Source organism: Heterocephalus glaber, unplaced genomic scaffold, assembly GCF_053883595.1.
Source record: "Heterocephalus glaber isolate CG9 unplaced genomic scaffold, H.glaber_assembly_v1.0 deba00001577, whole genome shotgun sequence".
Taxonomy (NCBI): Eukaryota; Metazoa; Chordata; class Mammalia; order Rodentia; family Bathyergidae; genus Heterocephalus; species Heterocephalus glaber.
In genome coordinates this window covers 23,953,262-23,974,757 of record NW_028258358.1, presented here as the reverse complement: position 1 = coordinate 23,974,757, position 21,496 = coordinate 23,953,262, and the positions used below count along the sequence as shown (strand labels likewise).

The following is a 21,496-nucleotide window of genomic DNA, read 5'->3' as shown; positions in this document are numbered from 1 at the left end:
TCTCTGGGGCTGGAGACATAGCTCTTTGGTTGAGCTCTTAACTAGCATCTGCAAGGTCTTGGGTTTGAGTCCCAACACCACGAAAATAAGACAAAGTTTGTACTAAATTTGTAATATTTTTGTAAGTTAAATTTTTTATAATTTGTAGAATTTTGAAAATATATAGGTAGCATCCATTGAAGGCTTAATCTGTTTCAATCCCTTTAAAATTCAAATCTGTAAAATCTACTTGATAAAATTGTCCTACTAGATTTACTCTCAGGAACCAATCCCCAGTGTAAATAAAGAACCTATTCCAGAATCTGCGTTATATGGGAGGACCCCAAAAGTTTGTTGGATTTTTCACTAATTATGATGATGAGGCTTTTCATGGAGCTGTTTTGCCATTTCTTGGCCACTGAGGAAAAAAATAAGTGAGAAAGGACTGGATAAGATATATCTGGATGCAAACAGGAAGAGACCTGATTGTAGTTCCTCACAACATTCCACTTGCACAACTTCCTGACTTTCACAATATATTTTGTTCTAAATTACTAAAAGAAATGAAAGTTGCTAAATCTTGTACACATGTTTAGTGATTCTTTCAACTAGCTAACCTGTCTTTCTGTACTGTTACCAAAAAGAATTGGGCATTTTATTTCCTGTGGGAGCAGTAAATAATAGCTGTCAGTTACTGACAAATATCAGCATTTTTAAAAATCTCTCTTCCTTTGGATAACGCGTATTTCTGAAACAAGGGACTTTTCAATCATATACTTCAGCCATACAACCTCGCTTGCAATGACTGAGGAATAAACTACTGTATTGGAGAGACTTTGGGGGCTTTATCTTTAGGTGAACAGACTCTCACTTTGAAGTCATTAATGTGTCTTTCTCTCAATCTACGCTGTACCTGGAACTGTCTTAGATACACTACTGGAAGAAAAAAGGTAAATATTATTCTACACACTAAATTTCCCTTAATCTCTTGTACCCTTGCATCTAGAAAGGGGATGGTTAATACATTAAAGAAGTTTAAATAGTTCTTATACATACTATTAATAAATCATCTTATTTTAGATTATTACACCATGAACCCAGATTGAAAAGTCTTGATTCCATCAATTCCTTAGATTTTTTTTTTAATTTGTTGGGAATTTAGGCCCAAAAGTGAGTATGGTACCTATATAATTAAAATAGTCCTTTTAAAATATGCTGTCAAACTCATTTCAAGAAATATTTTGGTTTCTAGTTTTAAACATTATTAAGAGCCCATTTAATTCTATTTCACTCCCCTGGACCATGCTTGCTTCCTGAAACTTTTAGGATATCACGGTCGTGTAACAAATGTCTCTCCACTTCCACTCTCTAAATGGTAATTAGTTATTCAGATTTCAGTTTGGGTTATTATTTCTTGATGTAATTATTTCACTTCATTTTCTTCTTTAATATCATTCCTTGATTTTCATGTGTAAAAACTATTCCTGGCTTCAAAACTGTATTCTTTGATTACATTTTAAAATAATTATGTACTATCTAAACCTATGGATGGATTAAATACATATTTAAATTTCTTGATCCCTCTTTTCTCCATAAATAAATAAATAAATAACTTTTCCACCCCAATGTTCAGCCTGCTCTTGCATTTTCGGTTAGGCTGGAGGGATGTGTTATGATGTGAATTAGATCCAAGCACAGGATTTGACAGGTGGTAAGATGTGATCCCATGACTCAGATCACTCTCTTCCTTCTGTCTTCAGAGTCCTCTTTTCTGGCATGAGGACAGTAGCTGCAACTCAGCCTCTACCTCATCAGCACAGGTCCCAAAAGGAGGGAACAGGTGAAGCACAGCACAGCCTAGGGTAGATTTCTTGCTTGGCTGAGCCACCAACATTCAGTCTAAATTTCATTTATTTGTACTTCTTGAGCAAATATTTGCTTTAAAAATTTGAGAATTTTGGCTTGTAGTTCCAGAATAACTGATCAAAGCGCTCTCTTTCTTATATTCCAATTTCACTGTTTCCTTCTTTCTTCTTCCCAAACTCTTCACTCTAAGCCACCATTAGAACATTGCTTTCCCATCTGCCTTTGCCTGGGTTACTCTTGATATTTTATGTCCTTAAAAAATCTCAAAAAAAAATAACTTCCAGATGTTACAAAAACATTACATTACCTTGTTCATTTACTTTGAACACTAACAATATTTGACAAGTTAAATATACTAATTGTTTTACTTATTATCTTTCTCATGAAATAAGGGTAAATAATTTGTCTTCTTCCTTTGAAACCTCACAGGTAGGAGCCACTTATAAGTATATGTTAAAATAAAATTAAGGCCTTCCTACTGCTTAATTTAGAGATATATACATCTCCAATAAGATTTCTGAAGGGATATAGGTATCTTTTTACTTTTCTCTCTTGCCCCATACAGACCCTATTACATTTTATATTTTCTTGATTTTCAGGATTTTGAGCTCCTTATATTTTGAGTGTCAAAAAGTTCATATTCCTTTGTACTAGCCAAGCCCAACAGATGAAGATTCTGGGAAATCATCATGTACTTGAGATCTATTTCTCTTTTATGTTCCAAGTGTATGTAGACTACCTTAGAGGAAATAGTGCTTTTGCTTGAATTCTGCAAGCCTTCTCTACTACACAACTTTGCTATTTTATGCACATTCCTCCTCTTTAATTATCATCATCAGCCTCTTTCTTTACTATTAACCTCTGATACTCACCACTCCTGGTGAATTACCCAGGTCATTCTGATAGCATGCTCCTTCCAAGGGAATTATAACATCAGAATTGGAAACGTTCATAATTAGGCAGTGCTTTTCTTAACACAACAACTTTCTTTGTAATTTTTATTAGTAGATCTTTTTAGTACATGAAGATTATATACATTGTAGGGAATTGACTCATGTACATTGCAGCTTTATTATTTGCAAGTGTGTAATCATTATGGGCTGTGGTATGTTGAGGTGATTTCCAAGGCCAATCACAACCAATGGAGAAACAATCCTGTCTGTTACTCAAACTTGGAGCAACTTTTGCTAGATTTCCTCTTAGAAATGACATATTTCTCAGTGCGTGTCCAAACTGTTGATAAAATTCCATTTATATTTTCATGAGGTTCTTAGATCTCCTACACTTACGTTGGAGTGAAGAAGCCACATATCCATTTGACATGTTCCTTAACATTGCTTAAGATGTAATTCCTTGGGCCTTTATTGCCTTGTAAGAACCTTGTCTACTGGGAAAATTCTGATAGCCTCTAGGGGGCAGTGTTGCCTAACACCACTAAGCAAGGGTGAGCCTCAATTCTGACTGAAGGGAGATGTTTTTATATGGATAATTGACTTATGAGTAGGCTATATTTAGTAGGTTCATAAATATTAAAATGTCATTGTATTAAATATACAAATGTCTTCAAATATTCAATTATACATGATTATAGCACGTTTTCCTTTTGTAACTGAACCTACATGATATTAACTCAGGAAAATATGAATAAACATTTTCTTTTGTATAATCTGATTTCTCAGTACCTAATGAATTACACTAAAGTTATGACTGATTTTTGACTAAGAAAATATGATCTTAGATAATAACATATTTCTCTATGATGTCCTTTTCTTGCTCAGAATATTTAATCCATCCATATTTATATAAAATAAAGTTTCTTTACAGTCATTCATAAAGCCTCTGGAGCAAAAATGTCCACATTATGAAGGCAAAAAGCAAATACTTGAATGGACTTAGTTGATCCAATATTTTTTATGTGTAGGAACTTGTGATTTTAAAAATAAAAAAGTTTCCTTAAGTAAATTGTACAGTAAGTTCACACAATTACACTTTATGCACTCTGCATGAGCATTTATTTATTTATTGGTCTAGTTTTTATTGTCAATTGCATAATAACAATTTCAAGGGAGGCTATTAGTACAAATAATAAAAAATACATTAAATTTTAAAATAATTATATACATTAGAACAAAATCAAAGAACACAAAAAATTGAATCAGACTTTCTAAATCAGATCAAATCATGCCTTTTCTATATCTATTAATTTTACCAACATATATTCTACAGAAAAATAAACAAGGTAAGCCAATCATCTATACCCTCATTCTTCTGTACTCTTTAATAAAATTGCAGTAATTACAAAATATGTAATCTGTTTCTGAGGAAATCTAACCTGAGGTAACAGGTGCCACTTGAAGCCTCCATTCATGATTTAGGGCAAAACATGAAATAAAACCATTCGTCAAGTTATTTCCCAAACAAAAAAACCCCCAAAAATTCTATTTTATGTAGGTTCATGAGTGAGAAAATCCATTGAATTTTATCATATTTCACATTGTGTTGATAGTAACTTACTAAGTGACTAGAAAATAATAGATAAGTTATAATCTCCTTAGATTAATTGTTTGCACCTTCGTATATTTCAAATAATATTAATGTGAATCATTTTTTATAAATCACAATCATGCACTAAAATTTAAAGCAAAATTTCACTAATTTTCAATATTATTTGTATTACCTGCAGCTGTTCTCCAATTAATAAATAGAAATATTATCAATTTGTTAAGTATTTCACTTCAGAATCCAAATTTTACAAAATATTAAGGGTTGTTTGTTTTCCTGTTTGTTTCTTTTTTTTTCTCTATGTTCAATCTTTTTGAAAAAAATTAACATGTGTTTTCCATTGGCCCATGGTTCTACTTCTCTTGATAAAATCTGGAAAGAAGTTACATGATTTTTAGTAAAATTTTTTAAACAATAACAAAGAAAACATCACCTCAGAGACCATTTCAGTCTGAATTTTATGAGGTGCTTCATGATGTAGGTAAATTAAACTGTTCTGTGTACTATAATAATTTATGTAACAGAGTTTGATTGATTGATATCATATGGTATACTCAGGGCTCGGATGATTACCAAGATTATCTAAACATTTTTTTGAAGATATATATTTCTGGGGTTGATCAGAAGGGATTCTTTTTTGTATGTGAATTATTTTATCCTGAATTGCTATTGAGTTTAAAATCTGTTTTCTTAAAATTTCAGTGATGACTTAAAAATGCTCATCAAGGTTTGAAAATAACTTTTTTTTTTTTTTTTTTGTACTGGGGGAATTCAGGTCCTTGTGCTTGTGAGGCAGAAGGCAGAACCACTGAGCTAAATCCCTGGCCCCTGGAAGTAACTAATTTTAACTGAAACTGTTTCAAGATGCTGACATGAAATGTGAACGTGTTAGATTGCCCTACAGTTTTAAATTTTTTTTTTTTTATGTTGAGTCTTCTAGAAGTTTTACTCCCAGTTCCAGTGAGAATTATCTAAGAAAGTAAATCCTATGCCTGGTTTAGATTAATCTATTTAATTTTTTTAAATTTTTTGTTTGTTTTGCAATACTGGGAATTGAACCCACAATGTCCTCACTGAGCTACATCCCCAGCAGTTTTATTTATGTATGTGATTTTCTGTTTTCACTCATTAAGTTTATTGGTACATTTTAGGTATACAATATGTTGACATTCATCACTGGGAATTTGTACCTTTACATGATATATCTTTGTTCCTATTTTTTCCCTGCCCTCCCTCCAACCCTCCAACCCTCCATATGTACAAAGACTTTGTTTCCCTTTTTTTCTTTTTCCCATATTTTTCCCTTTCCCTTCTTCCCTTTTCCCTGCCCTCCACTTGCCCTTCCCCTTTCTCTCATGACCTCTTCTTTCTGTTTTTAAAAAATCGAGACGCTGTCTGCTTAAATCACTAAGTTGCCCCGGCTGGGCTCAAAATTAAGATCCTTCTGCGTCAGCTTTCTAGAGTGTTGGGATTACAGGATAATCTCTTCATCAAATAAGTCTATACAAACATCATTTATAAAATCAAATATATTTATAGGCATATACAAAATTATCTTATTCTGAACAATAAAAGTACGTGCATGATGTATCTGAATTCATTTAATTATGCTCATACTTCACAGTGTTGAAATGGCCATCTACTTATTTAATGCAGAAAGGGAGGGATTGTTTGCTGTAGCAACTTATATGGTACTGAAATAAAAAGAGTAGGAAAGACTAGGTAGATAGCTACAAAGTAAATGGTGTGGTTTCAAAGAAATTGTGAGTGGAACAAAATTAAGATAGAAGGGATACAATTATAATAGAGGGATAAAATTGACAAGTTTGATTGCTAGGAAACATCAGATGATATACACCTGTGCAGACTTGGTAACCGAACTGACCTGGTGAGAGAAGGGGCAAGGGTGGGTGCATGTGACGTTCTCGCCCGCTGTCCCATGCTGCGGACAGTGCGCAGAACTCCCAGTCCCCGGACCAAACACTGTGCTTTAAGCTACGGTAGTTCTTGGCTGTCAACATTCCTGGCCGAATCTCTTTTCCTGGCCCCAGCTTTAAAAGCAGTCTGTGTGTGATGACCAGGTAGGTGTTAGAGGGGTTCAACTGCCCACGTCTCTTGCTAATATTTATATTTGTAATTTCTGTGTTGGGAGACAATGGCTGTTTCTCTCACTTTTGTACATCTTGCAAACATTAGCAGTGTAAGGACGTGAACTCATTGAGCAGACTTAGAAAATAGAGGAAGGATATCAGTCCGGAAAAAAAAAAAAAAAGAAAAAGAAAGTTTGTTTAAAGCCTTGGAAGATAGAGATTTATTCTTCAGTAACAATTGCAGGCAAACTTACTGCTACAATGTAAGATCTGACTTGTTTAAATTCAGGGATCCTCACTTGTAACACAACTTACTGTATTTTCAAGCATCCGTCTTCCTTCTCCTAGGGTATTTATTTCTCCATCGATTCAGTAGGAAGGGGAAGTGGCACAAGTATTCTTGGACTCATGATGCTCATCGTAACAAATGCTTTATTTCTGACTTAAGTGTCTCATGTCTTCTGCTACTGTCAGTAGAACAGAAACAGGAGGAAAATTCAACAGCTTGCAGGTACTGTGAATTTCATACTCTTCACCATTCTTCATACTCTGAAGGGCCATCTCAATTCTAAATCTCTCTGGGAATGGGTGCAGTCCGTATAAAGTATTTTTTTTCTGCCCAATTATCACTGTCTCATTCCTTCATGTGTTTTTCCTGAAAGCAATCTTCAAACCAATGTCCTATAACTGCTTGTCTATCTCAGACATTGCTTCTGGGGGAAACTGAGATGGGACAGTGTGCTATGAGCAATAGGACAGAACAGAATCTGCAAGAGGATTTTGAGACTCTGTCTTTCCAGCTGGTACATATTGCAAGCAGAGTCACTATGGATACACTGGAATTAAAATTAGACTTTTATAATGATGACACCATTAATATTTTAATGTGCTAAGTGTGTCTGGTGGGCACTTTCACAGGATTTAATCAAAGAAGAACGACTAGAAGGTATATATAAGGAATGTGCTACAGCGACTTGATCTTAGACATTTCCTCTGAAAGCTATTGTCCTTTTGTTTGACATGGAGCCATAAGTTCACAGCTCAGACAGTTAGGGAAGAAGAGAGATAAAAGCTGACATTCAGAAGATCAGGCTGGGATACATGCCAGTTATCTCTAGCTCTGCTTTTAATGATATGACTTTCCTACAGGAGAAGCTGGCATATTTATTATGAAATTCTATAAATACTTGGTTCAGGAGTTAGAGAAGCTGAAGGAGGACCAGCATAGGGTAAAGCAATTATAAGAGTGCTAGTTTTGCTTTATCAATGAAGTGAGTCAGGAGACTTGTAATTTGTATGAACTAAAACAGCATCATTGGCTGGGGATTTAGCTCAGTGGTTCCAGTGCCTGCCTTGCAAGCGCAAGGTCCCAAGTTCGATCCCCGGTACCAAAAAAAAAAAAATCAGCATCATAACTGTTCTTCTCAAGGAAAAGAAATACAGATGCTTTTGGCTTGCTCTAATCAGAAGCATAGAGGAAAAGAAGTTCTGGAAAACAGATCAGCTTAACCAAGCTGACACAATATAAAGCTACCATAAGTGAAATATTCAAGCCATGTAAAAGGTTCAGGAAAATAGTATTTATTATTGTAAGAAAAGTGGAATTTGGTGGCTGTTTCTGAGTGTTGCTGAGTACTGTTGATGCACAAGAGAAAGACTAAACATCTGAGGATGATTAATCACCAAATTAAAGTCAAATGGGAGAGTTAGAGAGTTTCTTTTGACAGGTTTAATGAAATTTTCATCTCAATTAGCCAGAGGGCAATGCAAATAAACTGAGTTTAAGACTTAGGTATTAATTACATGGGTAGGCGAGTACAAATGAAGGTTGAATTTTTAGTAGGTCGGGGCCCTAGGTGGGAATACTGGGACCTTGAGACTTAGGATGGAACTCATGATTTTCTTATACTCTCTGGGCATACAGAAAAACTCCCCTAAGACCCTAATTGGACAAAGCCTCTACCTTAAATGACAATTTGTGTCCTGTTCAAAAGCCTCCCTAATCTTCCTTTTCTCCAGCTGCCACACAAATGACTTAGGTCAGGTCACAGCATCAGAGCTTTATCAAGGATTGGTGAGCTGGTTGGGGGAAAGAAAGCATCCTACACCAAAGGACCAGAAGCCTTTAGCCTCCAGGTTAGGAGAATATCTGGATTCTGAGGGTCCAAATGGATCCATGGAAATTGAATATAATGTTGGAAGAGAGTGATTTTCAAAATGGGCTTATTATCTCAACTTACATAAGGTAATACTCTGGCAAGGGCAAATGTACTATTATTGCTTTGTTTTTGGTAGCATGGGAAAACATGAAGTGATTGGTAGCATAGGAAATCATAGCCTCCATGAAGTGAAATTAAAATGACTGATTTAGCTTTTGTGACCCTAGTATTATAGGAAATGAAGGGAAAATAACTATAGACTGAGAAGGAATGCCAATTGAATATACTTTATATGAATAGCTCATGTATTCGGGGGAAGAACAAGAAGAACACTATATTGATTACATTAAATACTCTTTGTAGTACAATTTCAAGTCAGGAATTGTGATGTGCCCTGCCTGACCTTTGTTGTCCAGAATTGCTTTAGCTATTCTGGGTCTCTTCTTGTTCCTAATCAATTTTAGAACTATTTTCTCTAATTCTGTGAGATATGCTGCTGGAATTTTGATCAGAATTGGATTAAATCTGAATAACAATTTTAGCATTATGGCTATGTTCACTATATGGGTTATTCCTACCCAAGAACAAGGGATACCGTTCATTCAATGATATCACATCATTCAAGGGATATCCTCTTCTATCTCTTTTTTTTGATGTACTGTAGTTTTCAATGTAAAGGTATTTTGATTCCTTCATTAGATTACTCTTAGGTATTTCAGTTTATTGGATACTATTGAGAAAGGTGTTGTTTCCCTAATTTCTCTCTTGGTTAGTTTGTTATTCTTGTACAGGAAGGCTATTGATTTTTGAGTGTTAACTTTGTATCTAGCTATGATACTGAATTTGGTTATTAAGTATAGAAGTATTTTGATGGAGTTTTGGGGGTCTTCTATGTAGAGTATCAGATCATCTCCAAATAATCATAATTTAGCTTCTTCCTTTCCTATCCTTATTCCTTTCATTTCTTTCTCTTGTCTAATTGCTGTGGCTAATGTTTCCAGAACTATATTGAATAAGAGTGGTGACAGTGGACATCCTTGTTTTGTTGCTGCTTTTAAAGTGAAAGCTTTCAGTTTTTGATCATTTAGTGTAATGTTGGCTATTGTCATAGGCGACTTTTATCAGATTGAGATAAAGATCATCTATTCCAATTTTCTGTGGGTTTTTTAAAATCATTACTGTGTGTTTGACTTTGTCAAATGCTATTTTTTGCATCTTTTGAGATGATCATGTATTTTTTCCTTGGCTCTGTTAATATAGTGTATTATATTTATTGATTTGCATATTTTGAACCATTCTTGCGTCCCTGTGATGAATCCTACTTGGTTAGAGTGTATGATCTTCTTGATAATTTGCTGTACTCTGCCAATCTCTTATTGAGGAGTTTTGCATCTATGTTCATTAAGGCCTCTAATTCACTTTTTAGGTTGGTTTTGGAATCAAGTAAATGCTTGCTTCCAGGAATGAATTTGAGCGTATTGACTCCCTTTCAATTTCATTAAAGAGTTTGAGAAATAGTGACATTAGATCTTCTCCTATTTTCTTGTAGAATATAGTAGTGAACCCATCAGTGCCTAGGCTTTTCTTTGTTAGTAAATATTTAACCACTGGAATAAAAATCCCAGACATGAGGATCAATGGGACAGGTTAGAAGATGCAGAAGTAACGCCCAACATACTTATTTAACTTATCTTTGACAAACACCTTCACTCGAAGAAAGATAGCCACTTTAATAAACGGTGCTAGAAAAGCTGTGTTTCAACTTGCCAAAGATTAAAAGTAGATCCATATCTTTCATCATGCACTAAACTACAATCAAAACTGATCAAAGATTTAAATATTTAAAAAAATGCTAAATCTGCTGGAAGATACATTAGGTAGAGCTCTTGAAGACTTTGGTCTAGGCAAAGACTTCAGGAACAAAACTCCAGTCCCACAGGAACTATCACAAAGAATCAACATCTAGGGTCTTATCTCATTAAAAAAACCTTTTGCACAGCAAGAGAAACCAACAACAAAGTGAAGAAATACAGTGTGGGGAAAAAAATTTGCCAGCTGTTCCTCAGACAAAAGACTATTACCTAGAATATATAAAGAACTAAAAACAATCAGATACCTCAAATTTAAAAACTCAATTAAAATATGGGTAACTGAAATGAATAGAAACTTCTCAGATGAAGAATTAGAAACAGCAAATAAATATGTGAAAAAATGTTCAACATCACTGGTCATTCATGAGATACAAATTAAAACAATGCTGAAATTATATCTCACTCCAGAACAAATGGATGGTATCAAGAAATCAACCAATAACAATTTCTGGCAGGGATGTGGGGAAAAATAAACACGTCTCCACTGTGGGTGGGAGTGTAGACTAGTGCAACCACTGTGAAAATTAGTGTGGAGATTCCTCAAAAAGCTAAAACTAATTGTTCTATTTGACTCAGGTGTTGCCCTTCTTAGTATCTTCCTGAAAGAATTAAAAGCATCATACCACAGCAATATATGCACATCCATGTTTTTAGCAACATGATTTGTAATAGCTAACTCTTGGAAGCAGCCAAAATACCCATCAACCAATGAATGGATAAAGAAGATGTGGTTTTATTACACAGTGAAGTACTACTCAGCCAAAAAGGAAGATAAACTTGAGACATTGCTGGGTAAATGGATGCACTTTCAGACTATACTCTTAGGTGAAATAAACAGGACACACATGTGGAAAGACAGTGTTTCTCTGGTGTGAGAAACTGAAAGTGTAAATGAGTCTTAGAATGTATAATAGATATTGTGAAATAGGAAAAAAATGGGTAGGGTAACTAGCAGGGGCATGGGAGAAAGGAAGGCAGGGAAAGAAAAATTGAGAAAATAATGAAAAGTAGAAACAAAACTTTTGAAAATAAGAAGGGGAAGGGGGAATCATAAGGAGGGGAGGAGAATGGGAAAAATAGGAATCAAGGTATATCATGTACAAGTACAAATTCTCTATGATGAATGTGATCATTATGTATATCTAAAATGTAGCAATACACTTAATAAAAAGAGAGACACTCTGGGGAGTGAGAAGCTGAAAGGTGACCATCAAGTGGGACTGGGGAGATGAGATACTGCTACATAAGGAGAATGTATTAGAGGAATGGTCATGATAGGATCTCAACTTTATGGAGGACAAGGGATAGGGTCAAAATAAGTTCACAGATGCAAATGACCAATGAGGACAAGGTGGGAGACAGTAGCGGTGAACAGCCTTGCTTCCCAAAGAGATTTGAAGGTGCTTATCAGAATATGAATTTTTTAGGAATACAAATAAATCAACACCCAGGAAGAGTTTTTTCAAAGTTATGTAAATTTATTGAAATTAAAGATGAATGGTCAGGTGATGGAAAACATGCTCTGAAGAAAATAATTATTATTCTTTGCCCAATAGCTAGAATTTGCCAGTTTTCAGTCCACATTGACTACCAGAGAAACCAGATCCCCCAGATAAAAGTCTGCAACAACTACAGTAAGAACTCATAATAATTTGTCCTTTCCAAAAGTACATACAGTAATTTATTCAGAAAATTGAATATTATAGTAAAAATAATTTTCACATGTTTGAAAAACTATTGAAAATGAAGCTCACTTATATGTTTATTTTCCCTAGTTATGCACGGTCTCATTATAACATGTTCTTTACTCCACTTGATTTGAGACAGATTTAGGCTTCATCATATGTAGAGTAATGAACCAGGTTCTTGTGTACCTTACAATAGACGACCTGGTGGACATTTCCCCATCTCCAATTTTCCAGTATTGTAATATTTCATCATTGCTAGAGATTCTACTGAAATCTTCTGAAATAGCCACCCCCTAAATCCAGGGAAGTTGTACACGTAAAACATCACATCTCAGAGAAATGGTGGAGTTGAATGACATTTAAAGACATAGACAATGATAGGTTGATAGTTCTCACAATGTCATAATTAAATTATCTTTTTCCCCTTATGAATAGATTCTGGAAAATGGCAGTTGACTATGTATAGTCAACCAAGTAATAACCTCAATGTCAATTTTGAGCAGGATTTTTTTCAAAGCAGATTAACTGTCTCTTGTATAAAATATAAAAAGGACCATTGATTTAGTATAAAAAGTCTTTTACATCACCACAGTCTTTAATATCACTATATAAAAGAAGATGAAAAGTAATTTCTATGCATATATAGCCAATAGCAAGGCAACATTTTTCTTTTTCTGGAGCCGCATCAACTATCTTGTTCTATATCACAAAATGTTCTGAAGACACAATAGCCAACTTGACATTCTTGGAATATCATGGTGCCTCACAATAAAGATGGCATCATATAAATAAGGCAAGAAGTGTAAAGCACATTGGTAGCTTTTTAAGATACATACTCTCCAGATGGTCGGTAATAAATTCTATGGAAAACTAGTGATGATAGTAAAACCAATAGAGCACATCCAGATTGCAATGCACAAAGCCTCCCAAGACTTAGGGCAGGTAACTTGGCTCTTTAGAACAAGTGGTATTTGTGGGAGGAGACATTGTGTATGGTATTTATTCCAAGGGAACGTGCACATTGCATGGTGCTGCACTGATGGTATTGGAGAGAGAGCTTCTGGACAGTTAACATGCCTTGGTAGATCTTGAATATATTATTATGAAACAGGTGAACTTATAGCCAGCACTGACAATCATGCAATGGGTTCTCTGCCTCACAATGTCATAGTGTTGTGCTGGCCTAACAGATCCTCTGTAATACTAAAGTGACGAATCCTTCATCAGGCTCAAGTAAGTTCAGATAAATTCAACAGTGTTGCTCCAATCATGTCACGGAAACATATTTCCAGTGAGGTCTCTTCATCTGCACATAATGTCCTCTCTCTCTTTTTTTTTTCTCTGGTACCAGGGATCAAACTCAGGACCTTTCACTTAGCAGACATGCACAGCACCACTGAGCTAAATCTCTGGCCCCAGTATTCTCTTAAAATGAGCAGAAAAAGGAGAAATATAATTCTGTAAAGAGTTGGCACCTTTGTTACAAAATATGCAATTATTTTACACTATACAATTATTAAGAGGTATAGTTGGGCTGAATGACATGAAAAAGAAGTGGCAGAGTACTTCTCACTTGCAAGAGCTTAGAGATGCACACCTATGCCTTTAGGGACAGGAAATAAATGACCTATGGTCAAAATATTCACAGAGCTAAGAGTAGTAGCAAATATTTTTGTCACCTGATCAGAAGCTCAGAAGGAAAAGTAGTAAAAAGTTAGGTTTAAGGAGATTTCGAAAAGAGAATGGTCAATGAATTTAAACAGACTGGGTCCAAAGTGAGAAAAATTTGGCATTTTATGTGAATTTACACCATAGGCTGCCTGCCATGGAAGAGGTACCAAACAACAAATTACTGTACAGTGGTGACTCAGCCACTTTATCAGTCTCTATAATCTAATAGTCATTATCTCTAATAAACAAAGTAGCTATGGTGACAGAGATTCAAGGTTATGGATAAGGTGTGATTAAAAAGTAAGATGAATAATTAAAATTTTTAAAAGATTATGGTGCGGGCCGGGGATTCAGCTCAGTGGCTTCACCGCCTGCTGTGGAAGTGCAAGGACCTGAGTTTGATCCCCGGTACTAAAAAAAAAAAAAAAAAAAAAAAAAATATTATGGTGAAATACACATTTCAATTAATTTGCCTCAAATTGTTCACCTCACTTGAAAAATTTTCATCCCATCATTCTTGCCACATTATGAAGCAAATCTGGAAGTCCTCTTTTGTGAGCGTCATTAGTTGCACTGTTGTGGCTACCTTAAGGCCTTAAATAGATTCAAGATATTTACCTTTCATGGTCATTTTGACTTGGGAGAAGAGCCAGCCATTGCGTGGTGCCCAATCCAGTAAATAAGGTGGATGAGGACTCACTGTAATAGTTTCATATGCCGACCTTTCTGTTGGACAGCATTCAAGAGCAGGATACACTATAGATTTGAAAAAGGACTTCCAGAACTTCCTCAGTAAGTGACAAGAACGATTGGATATGACTGTTTGGAGTGAAGATAATATTCTGAGGGGGATTAATGGTGATGTGTCTCTTAATATAATAAAAGACCTTAATTTGAATATTCACTGTCTATTTCAGTTATATCTTGTAGAGTTGCAATAGCATACATTCATTTCACCCAAATCTAGCTGATAACAGGGGTTGTTAAAAGTTTAATTCTCCACCAATGGAAAGATACCACATGGATACCACATGGACACTTGGTGGCAAGTTGATTGTATCAGATCCCTTCCACCATGCAAGGGACAGTGATTTATCTTTACTGGGTTTAGCACATATATTTCAGGCCTGGTTTTATTTTTCTGCTGGCATTGCTATCTGAGAGCTTATAGGATATTAGATCCATCAACAAAAAATACTACTTAACATCACTTCAAACCAAGGAGCTTACTAAATAGCAAAATAATTGTGACATATGACTGTTGATGTATGACAAAAGTACCCATATATATTTTACATACCTTACCCCAAAGTAAATGAGTGATTAAAAGAATATAATTTTTATCTCCTGATAAGTTTCAATTGCTTTTTTTTTTCTTTTTTTTTTTTTTGGTACTGGGGATTGAACTCAGGACCTTACACTTGCAAGGCAGGCAAGGCACCACTGATCTAAATCTGCGGCCCTCAATTGCATTTTAAAGGTAGTTCTGAGTTGGCAGCTGACCAAAATCTGTGTCCATCCATCCTTACTGAGGCAGCCCAGACTTAGTTATATTTACCATGCCAGAGAACATGGCACCCCTGAATGGGGCCCCTGCTGGGACTGCTGGCGGCCACAAGAAAAGCGCCTATCAGGAGCTTGACAAGCTGGCCCAGATCTGCTTCAGCAACACTCCAGCAGCCAAAGCTGTTGCTGATGCTGTTAGAACAAGCCTTGGACCTAAAGGCATGGATAAAATGATTCAAGATGGAAACGATGATGTGACCATTACAAATGATGGTGCCACCATTCTGAAACAAATGCAAGTGTTATATCCAGCAGCCAGAATGCTGGTGGAACTGTCTAAGGCTCAAGATATAGAAGCAAGAGATAGCACTATATCAGTGGTCATTATTGCTGGCTCTCTCTTAGATTCCTGTACTAAGCTGCTTCAGAAAGGGATTTATCCAACCGTCATTTCCAAGTCATTCCTGAAGGCTTTGGAAAAGGGCCTTGACATCTTGACTGACATGTCTCGGCCGGTGGAACTGAGTGACAGAGAAACTTTTTTAAATAGTGCAACCACTTCATTGAACTCAAAGGTGGTTCCCCGTATTCAAGTCTGCTTTCTCCACAGAGTGTAAATGCAGTAATGAAAGTGATTGACCCTGCCATGGCTACTAGTGTGGATCTTAGAGACATTAAAATAGTTAAGAAGCTTGGCAGGACAATTGATGACTGTGAGTGGATGGAAGGGCTAGTTCTTCCCCAAAAAGTGGCAAATTCTGGCATAACCAGAGTTGAAAAGGGTAAGATTGGGCTCATTCAGTTTTGCTTATCTGCTCCCAAAACAGATATGGCTAATCAAATAGTAGTTTCTGACTATGCCCAGATGGACTGAGGGCTGTGAGAAGAGAGAGCCTATATTTTAAATTTAGTGAAGCAAATTAAAAAGACAGGGTGTAATCAAAACAAGATCCTTCTCAAATAGAAGTCTATCCTAAGAGATGCTCTTAGTGATCTTGCATTACATTTTCTGAACAAAAAGAAAATTGTAGTGGTTAAGGATATTGAAAGAGAAGACATTGAATTCACTTGTAAGACAGTGGAAACCAAGCCAGTCGCTCATATTGACCAATTCACTGCTGACATGCTAGATTCTGCTGAGTTAGCTGAGAAGGTCAATTTAAATGGTTCTGGTAAACTGCTCAAGATTACTAGCTATGCAAGCACTGGGAAAACAGTTACAATTGCTGTTCATGGCTCTAACAAACTGGTGATTGAAGAAGCTGAACGTTTCATTCGTGATGCCCTGTGTGTTATTAGCTGCTTAGTGAAGAAGAGAGCTCTTATTGTAGGAAGTGGTGCTCCAGAATAGAGTTGGCCCTGCGATTGACTAAATATTCAAGAACACTGAGTGGTATGGAATCCTACTGTGTCTGTGCTTTCACAGATGCTATGGAAGTCATTTCATCTACACTAGCTGAAAATGCTAGCCTGACTGCCATTTCTACACTAATGGAACTAAGAAACCAGAATGCCCAAGGAGAAAAAACTACAGACATTAATGTCTGAAAGGGTGGTATTTCCAACATTCTGGAGGAAATGGTTGTCCAGCCTTTGTTGGTTTCAGTCAGTGCTCTGACCCTAGCAACTGAAACTGTCCGGAGCATTTTGAAAATTGATGATGTGGTAAACACTCAATAATCTGAATATACTGGCTGACTGGCAGCATTATAATACCAGTACTAGAACTCAAATGGAAGAAGATCTTGATATTCCTTGTTGTTTGGGAGATTGTTTCCTCTATGAATTCCTGGACTTGGTCTTCCAGTTGGTATTTGCATGAAATTGTATTGGAATAACTAAATACTAAATATCTGACTTCAAAAGGCAAAAAAAAAGATAGTTCTGAGTTACAGTCTTGGAGATTAGCCTATGAGAACTGGGAATTTTCTTATTTGTTTTGTCCTGAATGAGATATATACTCTACATCAGCTACCACAATATGGTACTTGGTTCTCAGTAGGAAGAACAAAAGTATGACATCAAAATTGAGATATGGGATAAAAATGGCCATTCTTACAATCACTACAGGAATATACTCGAACATTCGTATTTCTTCTGGAATTTTAGTATCTCTGAGACTATAATTCCTCATTTCTAGGACAGGTTTCTTCCTTTCTTTTAGCTCTCGGCCCCTATTACATTTTGTTCTCTGTTTTGAATTTCTCTTCTTTTTATCATTTACCTCAGTCTTTTCTCTTTGGTTTTATTATATTATTTTTTCTTCTTTGTTCTTGAAATGGCTGTGAGCTTAATAATATTTACTTTTCTTCATTTTTTTATGCAAGTATATTAGGCTAGGAATGCAAAAAATAAGAGTAAATAGGATCCAAAACAAAGAACAAAGAATACAATTTTCCACTATGATAATATTAGAAATAAATCTGAATTATATATTTATCATAAAAGGCAATAATGTTTCTTTTCTCTTATAAGTTTCTCCTAAATATTCAATATGAACATATAGTTTTTTTCCATTATGACTTCTTTTTTGGAAACATATTATAATAAAATGTTTGGAATTTATAAATGCATAGAAAATTAATCCTATAATCTTATGCAATAAATCTAAATCTTACTTTGATTACTGTCAAGGAACATATTCAGTCTCATGTAAATGCTTTAAAATATTTCAATTTTGTGTTTATACCAATATGTGATTATTTTGTAGATATCTCATTTATGGTTGAAGAAAATGACTTCTAGATTTCTAGTGTAAAATATTATCCAATAGTACATATTCATCATTTGGTCATATCATTTAAATATTATGTATTCTTTTGTTTAATTACTTTATCTTTAACCAATATGTGGTTTAACCATTTTTCAGTTCTTTTTATTGTAGTATTTATGTTTTTCTTTTAGTTTCTTTTGTTTTTGAAGCTATTTGATTGAAGGAATTTTATATAGCTAGCTAATAGTTTTCATCTGGTTTGGATAAATTGATTAGGTACTTATCTTTGTTTTAATTTTGTTTGCAATTTTTTTTAACTTCAGATCATTTTGCTTTCAATTTTACTTTTTTTACTATTAATATTTTATACAATAGTGTTGTTTTCCTTAATCTAGACTTATACTTTTGTGTATCATTTACAATATTCATAATTGATATAATTACTGATAAATTGAAATTTATTTACTGTGGTAGTTTTCTTTATGTTTCATCAGCTCAGTGTTTAGTATTTCTTGTCTTCATATGAATGGATTACAAATTTATTTTAAATTTTAATTAACAGCTCTATCATTTTGAAATTCTACACTCTATTTTAAATTTTTAGGTATTTTTATAAGTCATAATGTAGAAACTTGATATAAAATTTTTTAAATAACCTTTTTTTACTCACACAGCCTAGAGGGTATTCACTTTATTTTCTTCCAATTATTTATCTACTTATTTACTTATGTATTTGTCTTCATTCCTTCTTACACATTAGAATATACATGTTTTCGAGTTTTAAATCAATCTTTTATTTTATTTTTTTAACTGGACCTTTTAGATTGATGACCTGGTCTTGGAAAATTCTATACTGTGGATTATTTTAGTCCAACTCACTTTTATATTTGAAATATAAAATTTCTGGTTAAAATTATTTTTTCTACATTTTGAATATATGATATCCCCCCATGTCTATTGCTTTTTGAGAATCAGCCAACAGTTTAAATTGTGACTCCTAATACACTTTTTCCCTCCCCCTCTCTCTCCTTCCCTCATTTCTTTGCTACTTTTTCATCCTTCCTGTCTTATATATCTATTTCTGAACTTTATGTCTTGAAATTTTACTACTGTTTGATAGTAGAAAAATATTTTTATATTTGTGCAGAGATAGGATTTTTGAGGAATTTTTAACAGCAAAAAGATTGAAGTTATAAGTAGAATTCTGGAGAGAAGTATTCCCTTCAATATACATGTTCACTGTCTAGGTATTACTGAGGAGATCATGTAAATATTCCTGTGTTGCAAAGCAAGGGACACTCTTATCTTTATTTTGAGAAATATATTTATATTTAAATAGAAGGCCCCAAGTTCTTCAGAGAGTTCTATATACTGTAAATCAGAGCCCAATATTTGGTTCCATGTCTCCCATAGCCAGGGTGTATAGGTCTGGGAATCCAGGGGTGGAAGCTGGAATGGTGCCACTCACTATTACCCCTAGTGATTCACTAGCAGGGTTTTGCTTCTTGTCCCCAAAACTTTGTGTTCTGCTAGCTTGGAAATCTTAGTTCCAGAGGGAAGAAGGCTTGTACCAGGCAGTGCAATAATGGTTCCATTAAATTGGAAGCTAAGACTTTCCCTTGGTCATTTTGGTCTCCTCATGCCTCTGAGGAAATAAGCTAAAAATGGGGCTAGAGTGTTGGCAGGGGTGACTGACCAAGACAAGGGGAAATAGGACTACTACTCCATAATGGAGGAAAGGAAGAATATTCTCAGAGTGCAGGAGATCCCTTGGAGTACCTACTAGTATTACCATGTCCTGTTATTAAAGATAATGGGAAACTAAAACAGCCCAGTCCAGGCAGAATGACAAATGGTTCCAAACCTTCAGGAATGAGAGTATTGGTTGCCCCACCAGGGAAAGAACCAAGGCTGCTGAGGTGCTTGCTGAAAGTCAAGGGAACACAGAATATATAGTAGAGGAAGGTAGTTTTAAATACCATCTCTGACCTCATGGTCAGCTATGGAAGTGAGGATTGTAATTTTAATAGCTCTTTTAATATGATTTCAATGTAGGAATATGACATTGATGTATATAATTTTGGTTTTTAAATATTGCTAAATAATATACATGAGTAGAAACTGGATTGTTAAAACTTTAAGCCATATTTTTTAATGTAGATGCACTGCATTGGTATGTTGTACTTTGTGAACAAATTATTCATTTTTACATGAATGTGCAATTTCTCTTTTTTGTTTTTTTTATATTTTGATCCTTGTTTAGTGATAAAATGAATTAATATTTTGAAATAAGTGAGAGAAACAGAAGGGAATTATTGTAAAGCACGTACATTTGTAGTTTTTATACACTTGTTTGTAATCAGGTTATTTAGTCAAGGCATTGTGATTTTAACTGAATTTTGAGAAATCTTTAAATATTTGTTTTTGGTGTGGAAATGAGTATGACAAGAATTGTATACATGTAATTGTTATATTAATGTAAATCTGAATAGATCAAGACATGTGAAATATTTACAAATCTACCAATGGAGACTATAATTTAAAGAAATGTGTCTGGTTATCAAGATGAGCAGGGGTGGATTGTTGTGGACTAATAGTCAGCTTGAGTGGGGACTCCAAGCTGAACAGTCAGCATGGTTCTGGACATGGAAGACCCATCTGAGATTGTTGCAGGAATGGCATAAAAGGAGAACAGGAGGAAAATACTGCATGCTGCTGATTTTGCTGATGAACTTTTTTTTTGTGTGTGTGTGGTTTTTCTTCAAAGAAGCTTCGGCTGCTGTCTTCCTTCAGAAGAGCTTCAAGGTCTTCATCTTGGAGGACATCTCCTGGCTTCCAGTGCAGATCTCTCAGCCTTCCCACAAAGATCTTTCACCCTGTGGGCACACACTTTCTAGCTTCCACCACCGGTCCTTGGGTCTTTCTGGTCCAGATCATTGATACAGACTTGCATGAGCCATTGATTGTCCTGCGCTTCAAGCCCTTGACTGGATCCTTCAGGTCTCCAACCTGCAGACAGACATCCACATTCTTCTATGTCTGACTCTAGGAAGCATTGACTAATACCTAAATGTATAATAAAAAATAGATAAACCTAATATACACTACAATCAATTATAATAATATAACAATATATGCTATACCAAACATGCATAATCATATTAACATGATAATATATAATATATTAGGATACAATACATAAATGTAAATATGGATGCTATATATAAAATAGATTAAATAAGCATGACAAAACACACATTATAGATAAAATAGACATTAAATAGAGTTTACATATGAATATTTTAATATAACACCTAGACATAAAATAATATCAATATAAAACATAACCTTAATTTCATCTTAATAAATGCAGATATTAAAAACTTTTATTTTTGTCTGTCTCAATTATGTTGAGTTACTTAGAGGCTTTGACTAACATCTGTCATCATTA

The 21,496-nt window shown here is 34.8% G+C and overlaps 1 pseudogene; it reads left to right on the top strand.

Moving 5' to 3' along the window:
• Positions 1-14,253: 14,253 nt before the first annotated feature.
• LOC101698396 (T-complex protein 1 subunit delta pseudogene) lies at positions 14,254-17,727 on the top strand (annotated as a pseudogene).
• Positions 17,728-21,496: the final 3,769 nt, after the last annotated feature.